Consider the following 19166-nt stretch of genomic DNA (forward strand, 5'->3'; position numbering starts at 1 on the left):
CAGAGGGGTGAAGAAAACCTGGAAAATGGGTTAGCAGGTGTCACCTTCAATGGATAGTTTTGCAAGTTAGCAGGGCAAGGGTTTCGGTGTTTATGATTTTTTTTCCTGGAGAGGGGTGATGACAGTCATGCTCTCAGGAGGGGTCTCACGTCCCCCAATCTGCCTCGAGGAGGAGATGGAGATCGGGGTGGGGGGTGGGAGGTGGGGGGCAGCTCCTGCTCTCCAATACCACCGAAAGGCACAGTGCGCACGCGCAGTGGCGGGGAGGCCCCTCCCAACCAGCCCATGTTTTCTCGCGGGACCCACAACATCCGGGGACTGGCACTGGCCCAGGAGGATGCTGGAACTTCACGCCTCCCGTCGCTGCTCTTCGCCTGGCCAGGACAGTGTGGACGCACTGTAGGTTTCAGGGCCGGGCTAGGAGCCTGCAACCCTAGCGTCGCTATTCTCGCAGTCTTCTACGGAAAGAGCAGTGTCCAGGCCTCCTCTAGCTGTAGGAGGGCCTGGAGACCCTTTCCGAAGGAGGTGAAGGAGCCTCAGGGTGGTTCCTCATCTGCTGCACTGAGACTCCACGAGCAGACGGAAGGCAGCAGCTGCCACCAAGGCCCCGACAACGAATCAGTTCCTTTAATCTCGACCCAAGAAAGGTGATTCGAAGCAGGATCCCCGGTAGGGAGGGAGGGGTCGGCTGAGGCCGGATTCACCAAGGCACGTGTGCTGCCTCACCCTGGGCACTGGGCTCGCCAGAACCGGTGGGTCTGGGATACGGACTCCCAGAGAGGGGCAGGGCGCACAGCATCGCTCCCCACACAAGAGGGGAGGGGGTGAACTTTGTAGTGGAGACTGAGGAAAGGGGACGTGGTCCCCACGGAAGCCGGGACAGACTGTCTGAGGAAACTTTCTCTTTGAGTTCTCTCAGAGAACACTGAAGATGGGGGTGGACCTCGTCCTTGGCAGCCTCTGGGGCAGCAGTGTGGCGGGGATGGGGGCTGTGCGGGACTCAATCATTTATTTTCAGTGGGTGGCATCATCATTCATGGACGGTGGCACCGTCATTGCACGGCGGCGTTCGGCCTGAGTGCCAGTGGATCTGTCTTCCCAAGCAGGTACCCAGGCACCTGCCTCACTTCTAACCTCCTGAGGCAACCTCAGTCTACCCTATGAGCAGATAGAACCCGGGGGTGTGGCTGATACACACTCGGAGGCTGCCTGCCTGCAGCGTGCCTATGGGCGATACTCGAGTTTCCATGTAGAGGAAGAGTAACCCCGTGGGTTGGCGGGAGTGAGGTGAGTGCGGGAAGGGGTAAGCATCAATAATATCTATCGCTGCAGCTGAAGAAACATTTCCTTGACCCTGGCTTATGGTATCATGACACAACACGTCACTTCAGACTCAGAGACATCAGCCTACGCTTATACAAAACCATGGAAAGTATCCGTATAGCTCTAAAGCTGCTGTGGGCATCAAGGAACCAGACATTCCTTTAAACCCATTGTGCCCGCTGACATTTGGAAGTTGTTCTAAGAAGTACAGAAATAAATAGTTGCATGAACTCAATGCTCCTCTTATACCCAATGAGTGTCAGTTCACATGTTTCTAAACTTCCGGCAGGGTTGATCATGGCCATAGAAAAAATAATTGCTTTCTGCCTGCTAGGGGGCTGAGCTGTGGCTGAGGGCCCAGAGGTGGGGCAGCAGGTGGCAGGTCTGGCGTTCTCCACAGTTTGCTTCACTTTATGCCAATTTCCGCAGTTTGTGAGTATAGACCTTTGTGGGGAAAAGGTGGCTTGGTGTGTCTTCTGTTTTTTAGTTACTTCCTTTAGTGCCTCACATTTCCCAACTGTGGACTGTAATGTGTTTCCCCTCCACCACCATTCCAAAACCAAATGTGGCTTTGTGGTAATGAAGATGAGGATTGTTTCTAGGATACGGTCCATGAGCTGGGGATGCAGGCAGTGCCCTTGGGGGTAGCAGCAGAGGTCCCTGGGTTCAAGAGGCATAAGGCAAAGTTCCAACCAGTGGGTGTGCAACAGGACGAAGAAATTTGGAATATATACAGACTAGAGCGGGAAAAGCTGGACCCAAATCCTCACAAAGAAACAGAACCTGCAGGAGAAAGAGGTGAGGAGCTTCCTTAGAATGATCAGCTCCTTGGCGCGGTGGTAGTATTTGGTTCAGCTTGAATGTCGTGGGTGTTTTCTGTGTGCTCAGCCATGTTGTCAATTATGACATCTCCAAGGTGGGAGTACAGGAGTCCAGCAACAGGAGATTGGTGAGGATCCCAAAATACCCAAGCCACACAACTTAACACCATATAACCTGCTCCTTAGTATATTGGAGAAGATAAGCCCTATCAGGAAGTTTTGCAGACACCCTGTCCTTAAAAGGGAGATGAAGAATTGGGATCAGAAATACCCCTAGAGATAGAATAGGAATAGCGGGGTGCACCTGGAAACAAAGCAATAAAAGGAAAAGTGTCCCGCATTTCCTACTTTCCACTGTAGGCAGCAGTTCTTCCTTTTCAAACACCTCTAAATGTTGCCCAAATCACAGAACGTTTCAGGTCATGATAGGTACAAATATTGTATTTGCATTAATTAATTACTTTCGGGAGAAAAAGGGAAAGAGCCAACGGGGGATTCATTTCTATGGGTTGATAGATATTTGGTTCTTATGTCCAATGAGATGGACACTTCTGGGCACTACACACGCACGTGTGAATATGTAACACCTTTACTGAAAGAGTCTGGATATTCTCTGTTGTAGAAATCAGTTCAAGATGTTCATGAACAAAAAAGAGAGGAATTTCCTCAAGCTCTTTTGTATCTCCTGCAGGGCTTTCTGAACTGATCCTGGCCCTTTCTGAACAGAGGAGCACCAACCAGTTGAAGATGGAATGGCATTCCACCTTGCCTGAATCCCAGGTGAGCAATACTTTCCAGTTCATTCCCTTATCAGCATTTGAAATTGCCTGTGCTCAGCAGGTGCTCTCAGGCAAGTTCGTTGTTACTTCCACATGGTCTCTCCTGGACAGCTAGGATTGTCATCACGAGAATGAAGATCTCCCAGGCTGCTTACGCATCCCTTTGGATCCTTCTTTTCTGCTTTCTCTTTGTCTTGGAAATCCTTGACATACTTCCTTCAGTTTTCTGGCCTTTCACATACTAGAGACAGGTGACGGGACTGTTATGGGAGAGGAAGGTCCTGCACTAAAGTCCATTCTCTTCTTTAGAAATCGTTGACATTTGAAGATGTGGCCATATATTTTACCCGGGAAGAGTGGAAGATACTGAACCACGCTCAGAAGGTTCTCTACATTGGTGTCATGCGAGAAGTCCGTGAGACCATCGCCTCTCTAGGTAACCATGCCCCTTTCCCTTTGAGGTCATCTTTGTTTACTTCTTAGAATTGTAACGTTCAGCATAGAAATCCTGTATGTATCAGATCGTCTCCCCTTCTATGTTTTATAAAAGTTGTATAAAATTGGATTTAATTCTTTAAGGCTTTGAAGAATTTGCCAAGGACACCATGTGAGCATGGGGATTTCTTTTCCAGGACCTTGTCAATTGTAAATTAAATTTCTTTAATATATACGCTGATGTTGAGGTTATCTATTTCATACTAGTGAAATTCTCGTAGTTGGGAATTTCTGAGGAATTGGCCCATTTCGTCTAACTTATCAAACATGTGAGGATAAATCTGTTTGTAGTAATCCCTTATTATTCTTTTCTTAATAGAAATTGTAGTGATATCTTCCATTTTTTTCATGTTACTTTTGATTTGTACCCTCTCTTTTTTTTTATTTTGGTTCAAAGTTTATTGATTTTATTGATTTTGTTCTGCCAAAAGAAAGTCTTTGGTTTCATTCATTTCCTCTCGTTTTTGACTTATATTGTGATCTCTCCTTACTTCTGTTACCGTTAGGTTTTTTGCTTGCTTGTTCTAGTTTATTGTTGTAAGAACGTAGTTCAGTGGGGCCTCCCTCCTTTCTAATGTGAACATTTAAGGCAGTACGTTTCTTTCTAAGCATGGCTCTAGGTACTTTCTCCATATTTTCGTATATTATACTATTGTTTTCTTTCTCTTCTCTGTATGTTTTAATGTCATTGTGATGTCCTGTTTGAATTACAGATTACCTGGAAGTGTATTTCTCCCTTTTCGAATTTATAGCGACGTTTGCCCTCGCTTTTCTGTTATTGATTTCCAGTTTTATTCCATTTGGCCAGGATAACTATGCTCACCCAAGTGATGTCGTTCTTGGATTCGTGTATGATGTAAATTTACAGTTGCAGACACCCTGTTTTAGCAGAGCATGCAAGTTCCTTCCCACGACCTTGGGCCATGATGCAGAGGACAGTTTAATTGTTTCAGTGCCTCTGTGGTGTTAATATTGGCCTTCTTGTTTTCACTATTTCTACTGATGTTCCCTCTGGTCCTTGTACGTTCTGTGTAAGGTTGGGGGTGGAAGATTTTTTCCCCCGTCCCGGCACCCGGATACCTCTCAGTGGATAAGGGGAGACTCACACCTGAAGGGAAAAAAAGACTTCCTGGGTTGAGCCACAGCTTGTGGCTGGGCCTCTTGTTAGATCCTTTGCCATGACTTTGTCCCCTGTGCTGGGTTGGGAATCTCAGGCCTCAAGGTCTCTGGGATCCATTCACTAGTTCTGAGAGTTTACATGACAATCTCCTACATTGGGTGTCTCAGACCCAGTGTAGAAGGAGAGTACATCTTCTGACCTTTTCTGTGGGCTGGCCTCCAGGTTGGCCTGCTGGTCCAAAGGTTTCAGGCTTGGTTGATGTTTTCACAATGATTCCCTTTTGTACCGCGCAAGCAAAATCATACTGGGGTGGTGTTCTCGGGCATTGCTAAGTATCAGAAAACACTGGATCTGGAGTGTCTTCTTCATGTTAGTTGGTGCCACGTTACTCTTGCCGTGCTGGGGTTCCAAACCAGTTGACCCTCCTTTACCAGTTTTAAGATTTCTCCTCTGGTTGTGGTTTGACTTCTTTATAGCGTTTCCGGTAGTGCTTATCAGGGATGTGCTGAGAGAATCGGGTCTGTGCCATCTTGTCTGGATGGGATTAGATATCAGTTTTTCCTATAAATTATGACATTGGTCTCGCTATTCTCACAATCCCTGTGGTTTCCTTGTACTGGGACAGGCATGACTGATTCTTCTGTTTATTCCAACAAGGTTAAAACTCAGAAGTGACACTGGGAATGATGTGCCAGCATTAGAATTACAAGCACCACGTGACAAAGTAGTATCTGTGCAGGCCAGAGTAAATGCTCCCGGAAAATGAAGAGTCAAAGGAGTATGCACGGAGTGTTGTAAAACCCCATAAAGATGTGCCAAGGGACAAAGGAATGAATGAGTTTATAAATGAGAGCTTCAGAATCTTATGGCCATCACAAGAGCAGTTTTATGGGAGAGAAATGTTTTAAATACCTAGGAATGTAGGGAAATTTTCAGAATTAGGTCTGCCCTCATTAAGCACCAGCATATTCACACTGAAGAGAAAACCCACGCATATCACTAATATGATAAACAATACAGATGTTTTTGGTGTGGGAAAAGTTCCACTCTTAGCATAAACCGTCTATAAATTCATGAATCTATAAATTCATCATAGAAATTCACCCAGCAGAGACATCGTATCAAAGTCAGAAATGAGGTAAAAGTTTCGGTCATAATGTCCACCTTTTAAACACCAGAGAATATGCTCAGGCAAGCAGCCTTTTATCGTAGCATGTGTGGGATAAAGTTTAGCAGCACTCAAACCTTCTGAGATACAGAAAGTCCCTAGGGGGAGGGAATCTTGTCCAGTGGCCCCAATCTAAAGAAGACACCAAGTGGAGTTTAACCCTAAGATGATGAATGAATAAAAAAATCATCAACACCAAAGATAAGGCCCTATGATTAAGAGAAACCTTGAAAGAGGCAAGGGCCATGCTTGACAAAAGAGAAAATAAGTTATCTTCTTGTTCAGCATTCTTTCTTTCATGCTTGGCCCAAACCTGACCCATGGTAAGTTCTTTACGCTTTAGGACTTTTGACAGTGATTTCTTTATACTTTAACACTTAGCACAGTACTGACATACAGTGAGTGTTTTGTACTTTATTACCAAGCACCAGACTGACACATAGTGAGTCCTTTATACTTTAAAACTTAGCACACCACTGACACATAGTGAGTTCTTTATACATGAGCACATAGCATAAGATTGAAACAGTCAGTTCTTTATATTTTACCACTTTGCAGAAAACTTACACATGGCGAGCTTTGTGACACAGCATATGGTCTATCTTTGAGAATGATCCATGAGCACTTGAGAAAAAGGTGTCTCCTGCTGTTGTGGGATGTAATGTCCTATAAATGTCTGTTAAGTCTAGCTCATTTATAGTAATATTCAGATTCTCTATTTCTTTATTGATCCTCTGTCTAGATGTTCTGTCCATTGATGAGAGTGGTGAATTGAAGTCTCCAACTATTATGGTATATGTGTCTATTTCCCTTTTCAGTGTTTGCAGTGTATTCCTCACATATCTTGGGGCATTCTGGTTCGGTGCATAAATATTTATGATTGTTATGTCTTCTTGTTTAATTGTTCCTTTTATTAGTAGATAGTGTCCTTCTTTGTCCCTTTTAACTGTTTTACATTTGAAGTCTAATTTGTTGGATATTAGTTTAACTACTCCTGCTCTTTTCTGGTTGTTATTTGCATGAAATATCTTTTCCCAACCTTTCACTTTCAACCTATGTTTATCTTTGGGTCTAAGATGTGTTTCCTGTAGACAGCACATAGAAGGATCCTGTTTTTTAATCCATTCTGCCAGTCTATGTCTTTTTTTTATTTTATTTTTAATTTTTTTATTTTTTTATTAACGGAAAGAAAGAAAAAAAGAAAAAAAATAAAAATAAAAAAAGAAATTAACACAACATTTAGAAATCATACCGTTCTACCTATGCTCTCAGTAATTCTTAACATCATCGCGTAGATGCATGATCATCGTTTCTTAGTACATTTGCATCAGTTTAGAGAAACTAGCAACACAACAGAAAAAGATATAAAATGTTAATATAGAGAAAAGAAATAAAAGTAGTAATGATAGTAAAAAACAACAACAAAAAACCCTATAGCTCAGATGCAGCTTCATTCAGTGTTTTAACAGGATTACTTTACAATTAGGTATTATTGTGCTGTCCATTTTTGAGTTTTTGTATCTAGTCCTGTTGCACAGTCTGTATCCCTTCCGCTCCAATAAACTTGAAATATGTCATTGGTAACAGAGTCCAGCAGGAGTTAGAAACAGGGTAAGATAATCAGTCTATGTCTTTTGATTGGGGAATTCAGTCCATTAACATTTAGTGTTATTACTGTTTGGATAATATTTTCCTCTACCATTTTGCCTTTTGTATTATATATATCCTATCTGACTTTCCTTCTTTCTACACCCTTCTCCATACCTCTCTCTTCTGTCTTTTTGTATCTGACTCTATTCCTCCCTTTAGTATTTCTTGGAGATCTGGACTCTTGGTCACAAATTCTCTCAGTGACTTTTTGTCTGAGAATGTTTTAATTTCTCCCTCATTTTTGAAGGACAATTTTGCTGGATATAGATGTCTTGGTTGGCAGTTTTTCTCTTTAAGTAATTTAAATATATCATCCCACTGTCTTCTAGTTTCCCTGGTTTCTGCTGAGAAATCTACACATAGTCTTATTGGGTTTCCCTTGTATGTGATGGATTGTTTTTCTCTTGCTGCTTTCAAGATCCTCTCTTTCTCTTTGACCTCTGACATTCTAACTAGTAAGTGTCTTGGAGAACGCCTTTTTGGGTCTATTCTCTTTGGGGTGCGCTATACTTCTTGGATCTGTAATTTTAGGTCTTTCATAAGAGTTGGGAAGTTTTCAGTGATAATTTCTTCCATTAGGTTTTCTCCTCCTTTTCCCTTCTCTTCTCCTTCTGGGACACCCACAACACATATATTTGTGCGGTTCATATTGTCCTTCAGTTCCCTTTTGAAAAATGTTCAAATTTTTCCATTCTTTTCCCTATAGTTTCTGTTTCTTTTTGGACTTCAGATGTTCCATCCTCCAAATCACTAATTCTATCTTCTGTCTCTTTAAATCTATCATTGTAGGTATCCATTGTTTTTTCCATCTTTTCTACGTTATCCTTCACTTCCATAAGTTCTGCGATTTGTTTTTTCAGTTTTTCTATTTCTTCTTTTTGTTCAACCCATTTCTTTGTCATGTCCTCCCTCAATTTATCGATTTCGTTTTTGAAGAGGTTTTCCATTTCTGTTCATATATTCAGCATTAGTTGTCTCAGCTCCTGTATCTCCTTTGAACTATTGGTTTGCTCCTTTGACTGGGCCATATTTTCAATTTTCTGAACGTGATCCATTATCTTCTGCTGGCGTCTGGGCATTTAGTCATATTTCCCTGGGTGTTGGACCCTGCAGGTTGAAAGATCTTTCTGTGAAATCTCTGGGTTCTGTTTTTCTCATCCTGTCCAGTAGGTGGCGCTTGTGGCACACGTTTGTCTGCGGGTCCCACCAGTAAAAGCTGCTGTGGCTCCTTTAACTTTGGAAAACTCTCGCAGTGGGGGAGGTTCGCCAGCCGAAGCGGCTTGGAAGAGTGCCAGCCGGCCCGGGGATCCGAACGCAGGGAGGGTCGCCGGCCGCCGCAGCCCGGGAGAGCGCCCCTCTGAATCTCCTAGTCTGCCCGGAGCGCCAAGCGTGGCGGGAGGGCACCAGCCGCCGCGGCCCGGGAGAGTGCACCGTTCCAAGCCGGACCGGGAAGTCACGTGTCTGGAAGGGACCCCGTTCACCATTCTCCACAGTCTGGGGATCTCCGATCCAATTCTCCCAGTTGGTTTGGGGGCCGCATGTGGGGGGGTTGCCAGCCGCCGCGGCTTGAGGGGACCGCCTGTCCACTTCTCCCAGCTGGCCCGGGAAGGAGGAAGGAAGGGACTCCGGCTGCTTGCCGCCCCGGCCCGGGGAAGGCCGCGCCCCTCGACGATCTCACTGGGGCGGGTTCTCCCAGCCAGTCAGCCATTCCAGGATGGGGTACGCTGTCTTTTTGATCTTTATCGTGGCTCCAGGAACTGTTCTGTATCTTTTCTACTTCCCTAGTAGCTGTTCTGGAGGAGGAACTAAGATCCGCGCTTCTTACTAAGCCACCATCTTCTCTGGAAGTCTCTCTTGTTTTAAATAGAGGTAATAAAGAGGAAAATCCAACAGGTACCTATGTACAGATACTGTAATCAAAGGGGAATTATCTAAAATGTTGTCATTGATATTCCAATCTTTACAGACCCTACATTTCATAGTGTATTTAAGAGTTTTTAAAACCCCATATTTTTGTCCGCAACAAGTGGAAGAACTCAGGTGGTAACCTTTAATATAAGTTTTTCTGCATGTGCGTTACAATTCTCCACATTGACTGATTAGCAACAGTGCCACGTATAAAGATCACACATGATGCCAGACACCAACATGAATCTTGATTTTATACTTCACTCAACAAAGCGTGGGGGAATTTCATGTATTTCATACACAAGTGAGAGTAAGAAGGACTTAATTAAACACGTAAAAAATACTGTTTGGAGAGTGATAATGGATGGCCCCTTTGTCATTGTGGTTTAAACTGATTTTTATGCTTTGCAAAATGCTGTAAGACTTACTGTTCCATTATTACATAATGACTTCAACTACTACTGTGTTTTTAAATGACCATTTCTTTGATGTGGTAAATGAATCTCTTGTGATATAGAGTGAATGGAAAGCATAGAATAGTGGTAGAATGGAAAAAATTTTTTGAAATAATGGGACAAATTACTAGATTATGTTTCCTGTCAGCTGAAAGCTAGGTTGTTTGCTATATATGGAATGACTGTGTGTGTGTGTGTGTGTGTGTGTGTGTGTGTGTGTGTGCATAGATTGACAGATGTATGCATGCATGTATGTATGTATGTATGTATGTATGTATATAGGTGTATACCTGCCTGCAAAAAGGACCATGGTAAAAATATATCTTGGAAACATCCTCCATTAGTAAATAACTAAAGGATTTGCATACTGATGAACAAAAAACCTAAGCTAAATCCTTTTATCCCTTTGTTGGGAGCAAGACATTGTATGAAGAAATATATATTCCTGAGAAATGAGAGCATGTGAAGCACATTAACAATCATCTGTACAAACATTTCCTATAGTTAGACTCCTCTCACTGTGAAAGGTTCCAATAGAGATAGGAAAGACAAGAGTTAATAGAGGTAATTCAAGAAATCTGTAATATTAGGGTCTATGGTGTGTTAAAATAATGAATTAGCATTCAAAGATTGGATAAATATACAGAGATCTAGCCATAGGAGGTTATGCTTTTAAATTAAGAGTATTGCTGTCCTCCTTATATACAGGAACACTTAGTAAGTTAGAAACAAGATCGCTGAAATGCTGCAGGGTGAAAACTTAAGATATTAGGTAATGGGAGCATCAAAAAGGAAGAGAAAACACGTTCAAGAGTTTGAAGGGATTACTAGCAGGAAGCCTATAAAATACGAATACTAGGAAATACCCTTGCCTAACTAAACAGCTGACTAGGAAAAGGAACTGAGCTGAATGTAATGCAACCTGTGAAGAATTCCATTTGTGCAACAGAAAATAATCTATGAAAGACATTAGTTTAAAACAAAGAAAGGAAACCTCGTGGGAACTCAACTGGACACTTCTGCTTGCTACAGATATGCAGTAATATCAAAATGTCTGTAGTCATTAGAAATCAACAGAAGTGCTAATCCTAAAAATATAAAATACATTATGCTTTTGAAAATGTGGGGTTCAAAAGTACTATAATGAAACTGGGACATGTTTTCAGTGTGAAGTATTTGCTTTTTCATCTCAGTTGGTAAGGTTTCACCATAAAGGTCTATGCAAAACGTCAAATTTTTATCTTTCTGATGGTGAAGAATATACGCAATGAAAATTTAAAGCAGAAGGAGTTCCAGGGAGATGGCCTAAAAGGGTAACTCGAGTTCAGGCCTGCTCCACAGAAAAAGTTAGAGAAGGGATGGGAAGGTGACTGAGAGGGCAATTCAAGAGTGCAGCTGACCTGGGAGAGCTTTCTGCACCATATGTGGGAGCCCTGGTTGCAGAGGCTGAGGAACTGAGAAGCAGAAAGCTGGAGTGAAGGCGCAGAGGCGCGGAGCCTGCGGAAGTGCACAGACAGGGAGACTAGCAAGTAAGCCAGGCCGTGTTCCTTGAGCAGGCTACCCTTGCCATCACCGCCCTCCAACCCACGACTCACCTCACACCCCACAGATGTGAACCCTGTCACCCGCCCCCACTCCCTACTCTCCAAGTGCCCCTGCCCCACCAACCCCCAGCGCGCATGCCTGCCCCACACCCCCATCCCAAGTGCAGCCCAATCCACCTCTCCTGCACCCCTCCTGAGCACTACCGCCCCCCTCCCGCCGTAGCCTGCAGGCTGTTGCCAGTGCATAAAACTGACAGCACATACCTTCATACTCAGGTTACACCCATCCCCCACCCATAGAGGCTCAGAGCCTCACCCCGCCTCCCCTGGATCTCTGCGAGTCAGTTTAGGGTACTCCTAGACCCGCGCATGTGCCTGCACCCCCAATCACATCCTTCAGCTCTGGGAATATTAGTTTCCAGCACTCCTAGACCTGTGCATGCGCACGGTCTTCAGTCACACTTTCCAGCTCTGAGAAAGAGATAACCTGCGAAGTCAGGTCACATCTGCCCCTCTCCACGAAGGCATAATGCTGACCTGCTGTCACAGCTCTACACGGGCGCACAAAGGGCCCCATGCCCTACACCAGCATCCACCACGGCTATGCCCCCCAGACCTGTGCACTCCCACAACTACCACCACACCATGGCCACTGGGCGCCCACGTTCACAAACCCCAACTTAACATTCCCAACCTGTGCCTATACCTGCGCTGCAGCATTATTCATAGCAGCATTGTTCACTATCGTCAAAAGATGGAAGCAAACCAAATGCCCATCAACGGACGAGGGGGTCAACACAATGTGGTATATACATACGTTGGAAAATTATGCAGCAGTAAGACGAAATGACTTCTTGAAGCACCTGACAAGATGGATGAGCCTTGAGGACATAATGCTGAATGAAATAAGGCAGACACTAAAGGATAGAAACTGGATGATTCCACTCTTATGACCATCATAAAAATAGAATCAGAGGCTTTTAATACACAATATAGGGGACTTAGAGATACATAGAAGGTAGAGATGGATGAACGGTTATCTAATGAGGTTGAACTCCAGTGTAAGGGAATAGATGGATGTGAAGGTGGTTCTCTAGTGCGTCCATAAGTAATGTTACCGTATTGCAGAAGAACAAGTTTGAAAGCGATTGTATAGATCTACCTGTCCCACTGATTAATGCTAGAAATATAAATTTGTTTTTGCAAGAATTACTTCTTGCAAAAGTATGATTCGTGTATACAAAGAGAGTTGAAGTCCAAGGTACAGGGGGGAAACTGCTATTGCATGCTATGGACTGTTTTCAGAAGGAAACCATCAGCCCTACCACAGCAATAGCAGAGGTAAATAATGGGATGAGGGACAAGAGTTAGGAGGTTTAGTTTTCCTATTTAGTAAGCGTGTGTTCATTGGTTTTCTTTCGCTTGGGAACAATGAAATTATCTAAAATTGAGAATTTTGATGGACTGTGGACTCGGGCACTATATATGATGCCTAATGAGTGCAGGTGGCTGAAGCATGCACTGACGGGAGAAGTAGATTGGTGAACGATGGTGTGTACTTATGAATGAAAGTTGTGCTTCTACAAAAGGGAATGAAGTCTTGAGGCGTGCAACGGTGTGAATGAGCATGTGGTGGGACATTTGGTGAAGCAAAATGAGCCAGAAACAAAAGAACAACAATGGTATGGTGTCCTTTAGAAAATGTTTGTAAGTAAAGAGGGGCCTGGATTGTAAGCTTTTAGAGCAGACACATTAAGTCCCGAGTGGTAATTATTGTTTCTAGATTTTGAGAGGCTGTTTTATATAGTTATAACCTGATATTCAGAGATAAGAACGAAAGCCGATCAGGTTGGTGTTAACGTAATTCAGAACATAGGGGTAAGGAAGACATTGTCTATATTTTAGAACCACACATACTCTTTAAGACCATAGGAAGAAAGGTTTATTTGGTCTGGAACTGAAATTTTCTGTAGTGCATAATCTAACTCAACCTATCTGTATAGCTCATTTGAACAATAGAAACACAGGAAGCCCAGAATAAGAAAGAGGTCCTTTAATCCCGTATAGGTTAATGCAATGCCTGAATACATCCTAGATTATAGTAAGCAGATAATCAAAAAGTAATGGCAAAGACCCTTGAGCGATAGGAGATAAATATGGAACTATTAAACCTTACCAACAGGGAATCCCCTGATACTGTGTCAGACTTTAGGGACACCCAAATCAATAGGCCATGCCCTTGATCCTGAGGCTTCCTCTTGTGACGCTTATGTAGGCAGCAGAGAAGCTTAGACCACCTATAGGTATGCCTAAGAGTTACTTCTGGAGGACCTCTTTTGGTGCTCAGATGTGGCTTCACTCTCTCTAATCCCAACTCTGTAAGTGAAATTGATGCCCCCTCCCCTACGTGAGACATGACATCCAAGGGTGAAAGTCTGTCTGGTGACATGGAAGATGACTCCCAGGGATGAGCCTGGCCATGGCACTGTGGGATCAACAATGCCATCCTGACCAAAAGGGGGAAAAGAAGTATTACAAATAAGGTATCAGTGGCTGCGAGAGTTCAAGTAGAGTCTAGAGGCTACTCTAGAGATCACTCTTACTCAAACTTCAGTTAGATGTTGGTACCTATCATAACTTGCCAAACCCCAACCAGGACCATTCCAGCCAATCCTAAAGAACACCTAGGGCAATATATAAGATTCTACAAAGGTTCCATACATTAGGGTAACATTCCAGAAACCTACCACTTCCAGATGGGTCCCTGGACCAGATAAGTCCTGAAACCTAAAAGGGCCAGCCTTTCCAGCACACCAGCAAGTTCCATCTCCCAACCCCTTATTGACAGCCCTTCTAACATGAAAAAGGTAGAATGAGCATAGTCCAAATACCCCTAAAAAGTGGTAGAAAGATCAAAGTTGATAGTGGAATTATGCAGAGAAGTTAGGGTTTGACAAATGAATATGATTGCTGAATCATTGTATTGATAATTCTTTTAGTCTCCAGTATTGTAACCCATACCGAATTCTGAAATATGTTGTACAACCAATTGTGGTGCTGTGCTTTGAAACTTATTGCCTTTTTTGTATATATATAGGTTATTTTTCTCAAAAAAAGAAAAAAAATCGATTGTGATGATAAAAAAAAAATCTGAGCCTTCTAGCCTCCTATATTCTGGAGCAGCTGAAAGGAAAAATGCAAGAGAATCATACAGTAGCCCATGACAAATTCTGGGATATGTCCTGTAACTACTTGTGGAATAGCGCTTTGAAAACTATCGCTTTTTTTGTTTCTTTGCTTTGTATATATATTGCACTATACCATTAAAAAGTTAAAAAATATTTTAAAGCAGAATAGAGAGAGAACAAGGCTGTCTGAAAAGTATCAGAAGACTCTTGTAGCTTTAATTTCTTCAGATTATCCTGCTGGAGTAAGTGATGTATGGTAAGCTATCCAAATACCCAGTGTGTTTTTTTTCATGGCCCATTGGCAACTTAATGGCACAGAGTCTCTGTTAATGGAATTATGTTAAAGATATTACCTGAGCATGTTGCGGGGGCGGGGATATTCATAGTCAAAGCACCTTCTCTGTTCAACTCAGATTGCTTCTTCCCTTCTGGTATTAGATATCTATTGCTGCATAATAAATTACTCAAACGTTAGTTTAAGGCTTCTACATTTTTATAAAGTAGAGGCAACTTGTTTACTGTCATGAGAACAGTAGGTTCTGCAGTCATCTGAAAGATTAACTAGGTTGGGGCAGCCATTCAGAAGTTGGCTCTCCACTCTGATGTTGGCAGGAGGTCTCAGTGCCTTGGTGTGAGGGCCCTTCCATAAATTGCTCTAGTGTCCTCAACGACATAGCGCACACCTTCTCCCAAAGCCAGCAATCCAAGGGAGACAAATGACGTAGCAGCAGTGCCTTTTATAGCCGAGTCTCAATACGACATCACTTCTTCCATATTCGGTTCATTAGGAGAGAATTACTGAGTCCCAAAAACATGTAATGGAAGGAGAATTAAGGTTCACCTCCTGAAGTGAGGAACAGCAAAGAATTTGTGAATATATTTTAAAAGTCACACACCCCATGCTTCCATGTTTCTGCTAGTGTTTTCTTTCTTTCCTTCCATTTATTAAGTCAAGCAGTGTATACCCTGGGCAACGCATTATCATCACTGGAAAACTAATATTCTAGTGGATGTTTTGAGTGAAAGACAGAAAATATTATTGAATGTCAGGAAAGGGGCTTTGGCTTCCATCTTTGAGGCCCTCATTTTTATCTTCTGACGAGCAAATAAATTCTCTTACCTCTGCTGCTGTAAAAATAACTTGTCACTGCAGTGGTTATTGGGCCAACACAGACTGGCTGACATAGAGGCTAATGAGAAGAGCCTCGCCGGCAGAAGTACACATGGAGATTTCGCTTCTGACTGTCATTCAATATTAAACCTAAAATCCTGGAACTAAGCTATAAAACATGCAGTGAGTATCCTTCTAGGTGCATGTGTCGATAGGGTCAAATGCTAGAAGGGGGATCAATTGATTAGTTGGCCAATGCATTGAGAATTAAGTAGATATTGTCAAATTGTCCTCCAAAAGTATTGTACCAGCATACGCACCCACCACAGTGTATGAGAGTGTCCCTGTCTAGATGTCTGTCAGATGATTTGTCTGTTTGATGATACTGCGTATTATCATCAAACCGTTTCATCTTTCTCTTATGAGAAGAACCATGGCTATTTTCACCATATTGGCAGGCAGAAGTTGGACGAACATCTGCAAACACCTTTTATTTGTTGCATGGGCAGGTACCAGGAATCGAACCGGGGCCTCCAGCATGGCAGTGAGAATTCTACCACTGGGCCACCGTCGCACCACCCTGTAAACACCATCTAAGGAGTGTTCCTTGATTATACTTTAGTGATGGTATTTTCAAACATTTTTTTAATTGTAAAATAGAACATATATACAAAAAAGCGGTAAATTTCAAAGTACATTTTAATAAGGAGTTATAGAACAAATCTCAGCATTTGGCATAGGTTACAGTTCCACAAATTCAGGTATTTCCCTCTAACTGCTCCAAGACCCTGGAGACTGAAAGGAATTATCATTTAAATGATTCAGCAGTCACACTCATTTAAAAAATCCTGTCATCTCTATTGCAACTCCTCCTTTGATCCTTCTCACAAGCTTTAGAAATATTGGGACAATGTCCATTCTAACTTCTTCATGTTGAAAAGGGCTGTTGACATTATGGGGTAGGGGCATCCAACTGGATGATGTTCTTCTAGAGACTGGTAACTCCTGGTTTATCGGGCCTAGGAACCATCTGGAGGCTTTAGGTTTCAGAAAAATAAACGTATTGAGTGAAACATTTGTAAGACGAGTCTCTGATATATCCCTGGATATTCCTTAAGGTTTACAGGTTGGGGCTCGGCATACCATGGCAGTCAGCAATATCTAGCTGAAGCTTGCACAGGAGTAATGTCCAGAATAGCCACTCGACTTGATTTGAAATCTCTTAGCCACTGATACCTTGTTTTGTTACATTTCTTTTCCCTGTTTTGGTCATGTAGGCATTGTCAATCCCACGTTGCCAGAGAGACTCACACCCCTGGACATCATGTCCCATGTAGGGAGGAGGGTAATGATTTTACTTGGAGAGTTGTGCTTAGAGAGTGAGTGACCACATCTGAGCAACAACAGCGTTCTCTGGGAGTCACTCTTACACATAATTATAGGTATTCTTAGCTTCTCCATTACAGAAATAAGTTTCATAAGAGCAAGCCTCAAGATCAAGGGCTTAGCCTATTAATTTGGGAGTCCCTAATGTTTGAGAGTGTATAGTGATGGTACTTTATTCAGTGTATAATAGTAGCATACAGATACTGGGGTCAGAAAAGTGTGAGATTGTTCAAAGGGCAATAGAAAGTAGCCTAGTTGATAAGTGCTGGGAGTATAAGTAGGGGATTGGAAATCAGTGTAGTTTCAGGAGTAGGGCTTTAATAGTCCAGGGAGTTGAGGCTGGGATATACCTGATGCCCATGGAACCGAATGTCACGCAGGCAACACTGAGTAGATTAGCATAGAACTGAAAAGTACCTTAGGTTAACATCCATTAGAAGCTCAAGTTTGGGCACATGTTCTATGCATCTAGGGCATGGCACTGCCCTGATGCACCCAATTTGTGGCCAGGCTCTATGGAAGCTGGGACAGAAGAACTAAGGTAGAAAGTTCTCAGGCTTCTTTGAGTTTGTCTGATGTCCTTCTTTGACAGGACATGTGCTGTCCTGAGTATAGCACATGGACCTGAGGGCAGAAGCTTATGAGAAATCCATGAGACGCTGCTTCCCAGGAAGGATACTCCTGGTCTTATTTCTCATAGATTCTGACTCTAGGGCTACTTTTCATCATTGACGCGGTCTTATACCTAATCTTTCACCCAAGGCGCAGTTCTGTGGGTCTGATTTTCCAGTGGGTGTTCAATTAAATCTACAGCATCACTTGCTTCATATCCATACTGTGAGGGATGGGAATAGCCATATGGACAGTTCCTGTAGCTCTGGACTGTGTTTTGCTGTGTCTGTCATAATGGGATATTCTACGCCTCCCAGTTTCTGCCACCCTAATACTTTGATAATTTCCACTGTCCCATGATTCAATTCTCTCACACTTTTACTAGATGGCAGCTTTCTTTCATCTATGACCTCTAGTCTTACTTTACCTGAAGCACGGTCCTCTTCCATCCAATGCTTAGCTTTGAAATCCAAGCATTAACAAAACAGTGAATGTAAGAGTACTTTCTCTGTAATTCATTTTATTTTCCTGGAAATCTAATATATTACCTTTTGTCCGTGAAACTATGAAATAATGTATTTTACTCCACTTCCTATGTTTTGATAAAGTGTGTGGAAGTCAAAAATTGCCCTTGGAATAACATTAGCCAAACTTACTTGCTGATATTAGTGAATAATATTAATGTATAAATATTTTCCTACAAAAGTAGGTCCTAAAATTAGCATTTTCCAACCACTATTTCATTTCAGACCAGTAAACTTTTCCAGAGATGCAGAAGGGATTTGGAAAAGAGGGTATAAGACTCATCTGGTCTCAATGAGGAGAGGGATGGTGTAAGACACGAGGGGAGAGTGACTGGTGGGAAAATATCTTTGTTTTTTCTAGATTGATAATCAGAGCACTCGTTGGTAATTATGCAGGCTAATTTAAGAAAAATCACCATAGTCTTCAGGTGAAACAAACATATAAAGACAGGTCTTGCTGGTTGCCAACCCTGTTTAGTTATCATTTTAACTTGAGGTTCTCTTACATGAAAATATTCCAGTAAGCAGTTTCATTACACCCACTTCTACATTTCTTTCCTTGGTGCTCTTTAACGTAAAGTTTTTTCAGTTTTAACATGACAAACTTTGTTTTGGCTTAACCTCAGGAATTATATATTCTAAATAAATGTAGAAATAATTCAGCACACTAATCTAAGTGTAGAATTGATTCACACTCCTTCCATAGAATAGAGGAAACTAGTCCTGATTTTTGGTTTTGCTCCTGTATTTCAAAAAATAAAACGCATGTGGGAAGATAAGGTGAAGTAATTGCAATTGTGAAGTTATTAGATGTTGAAGGGGCAATAGTCCAAGGAATCAACCAGAAGTCTCCCGTGGTGGCTCATTATCGTACTTCCCGTCTTTATTTTCACCAGGATATCGAATTGAGAATCCTAACTTGAGCTTCCCATTAGACAACGGTGAATACTCATTGGAGAAGGATTTACAGAATTCCAGAGAAGTGACACACTTTCTTGACTCTCAGACAGGTAAGAAATTGTCCATTAAACACCAGAGAAAGAAGCAAAGAAAAGTTCAGCCTTATTCAGGGTCAAGCTCTT

General features: G+C 42.5%; 1 long non-coding RNA gene across 1 annotated transcript; it reads left to right on the forward strand.

Annotated features, from left to right (window-relative positions):
- Positions 1 to 309: 309 nt before the first annotated feature.
- Positions 310 to 19089, forward strand: LOC143670620 (uncharacterized). The gene is made up of 4 exons (XR_013169410.1): positions 310 to 647; positions 2836 to 2924; positions 3233 to 3359; positions 18981 to 19089. It is a non-coding gene; the product is annotated as an uncharacterized LOC143670620 (long non-coding RNA).
- Positions 19090 to 19166: the final 77 nt, after the last annotated feature.

The sequence above is a fragment of the Tamandua tetradactyla genome, chromosome X, assembly GCF_023851605.1.
Source record: "Tamandua tetradactyla isolate mTamTet1 chromosome X, mTamTet1.pri, whole genome shotgun sequence".
NCBI classification, from domain to species: Eukaryota; Metazoa; Chordata; class Mammalia; order Pilosa; family Myrmecophagidae; genus Tamandua; species Tamandua tetradactyla.